General features: G+C 41.5%; 1 pseudogene; it reads left to right on the top strand.

Annotated features, from left to right (window-relative positions):
- The first annotated feature begins 780 nt into the window (after positions 1 to 780).
- Positions 781 to 1,710, top strand: LOC114039540 (annotated as a pseudogene).
- The last annotated feature ends 216 nt before the right edge of the window (positions 1,711 to 1,926 follow it).

The following is a 1,926-nucleotide window of genomic DNA, read 5'->3' as shown; positions in this document are numbered from 1 at the left end:
GGATTTAGAACTAGGAGAGACCTTACGGAGCAGTTAGTCTGACTCCACTTTATAGATGTGGCCCCATTCTAGGTGCAGCAGATTCTGGGAAGCCCAGTTTTACCAGCCTGAAAGAGGGGATGAAGGATTAGCCTAGCTGGGATCTGTGTGAGGATTGGGAAGCCAGAAGTGTTAGAGTCTGCTGAGAGGGGACACAGAGGGAGGAATAATGGGGAGGGTTGAACTGATCACAAGGAGAGGATTTGGCTTCCCCAGACTGACTATAATAGAGGGAGCTGGAGCCTTGTCTTGCCTCCTGATCTACTTAGGGAGTGATGTGCTTGGGTACAACTTCCTGCATTCATAACTATCTACCTGACAAACCTGTGACTTGGTAAATGGAACCATTCACCATTTTCTCTTCCTTTCTCCCAAAAGGTATTTGTGAAGTCCTTAGCACAGTGTCTGGCACTTAGTCAACACTTATATAAATGTTTATATATTTTCTTCCTTCTTCTCCCCTCCCTTATTTACCTTTGTTACAAGAAATGGCTCACTGGGCTGGGGAGGGAGGATGGATATATTCATAAATGAAGTTAATATAAAAATAATATACCAATAAGAATTTTAAAATGAATTTTTAATTTTAATTTATAATCTAAATATAATTTAAATAATTTAAAAATTTTTTTTAAATAAATAAAAATGAAAAAGCAGGAAACTAAGGCTATTTTCATTCCCAGTTGCAGGTGCCCACAATCTTTCCCTTTGTGTCTTTCATTTGCAGATCTCACGCTAGCCATGACACAAGGAAATGGTACCTTTGTGACTGAATTCATTCTCCTGGGATTTTTGGTTCAGCCAGAGGTGCAGTATGCCCTTTTCCTTGGGTTTCTCATTGTCTACATAACATCTGTAGTGGGCAATGCTGGCATGATCCTCCTCATCAACATTGATTCCCGTCTCCACACCCCCATGTACTTTTTCCTGCAACATTTGTCCTTCGTTGACCTGTGTTATACCTCTGCTATCACTCCCAAGATGTTGCTGAACTTCCTGGTATCAGACAAATCTATCTCCTTTTCAGGATGTGTGTTACAATAAGAAGTTTATGGAACCTCTGCCGTCACTGAATGTTACTTTCTCGCCACCATGGCCATAGATCGCTATGTGGCCATCTGCAAACCTCTGCGCTATCCAATGATCATGTCCCAAAGAGCATGCAACCAGCTGGTGGCTGGATCCTATTTCATGGGTTCTGTGAGTGCGTCCATTTAAATTGGCTTTCTCTTTTCCCTGTCCTTCTGTAACTCCAACATAATCAATCACTTTTTCTGTGATGCTCCCCCACTTCTCGCCCTTTCCTGTTCCAGTGTTGATATGAATGTCATGATGTTAATTATCATTTCAGGCCTCACCCTGTCGACCATTATGTTGGTGGTCTTCTTCTCCTACATGCACATCCTGTCTGCCATCTTGAAGATGCACTCTGCCACAGGGAGATACAAGGCTTTCTCCACCTGTGCCTCCCACCTGACAGCTGTCACCATTTTATATGGGACTCTCCTTTACATGTATTTACAACCTTCTTCCAGTGAGTCCCAGGAGAACAATAAAGTAGCCTCTGTATTTTATGGGGTCATTATCCCCCTGCTGAACCCTCTAATCTACAGCTTAAGAAATAAGGCTGTCAAAGAGGCAGCAAAAATTCTGGGGAAGAGTTGCTCATGATTCAGGTCTTCTATTTCGATGGCTCAGTTCAGAGAAACATCTAGGCAAATACTTTCCTACCTTCTTTTTTTAATAGATCGGTAACATCTCAGCTTGTGAGAATGTGACAAATTGGGGGCAAAAGTTGCAGAGATTTGCACAGAATTAACCTTCTAGTAGCCTATAAAAGTGACCAAAGGATTTTCAAAATTCTTAATATAATTACAAGAATTAATA

Source organism: Vombatus ursinus, unplaced genomic scaffold, assembly GCF_900497805.2.
Source record: "Vombatus ursinus unplaced genomic scaffold, bare-nosed wombat genome assembly UNPS02000528.1, whole genome shotgun sequence".
Classification (NCBI taxonomy): domain Eukaryota; kingdom Metazoa; phylum Chordata; class Mammalia; order Diprotodontia; family Vombatidae; genus Vombatus; species Vombatus ursinus.
This window is presented reverse-complemented; position numbering and strand designations above follow the sequence as displayed.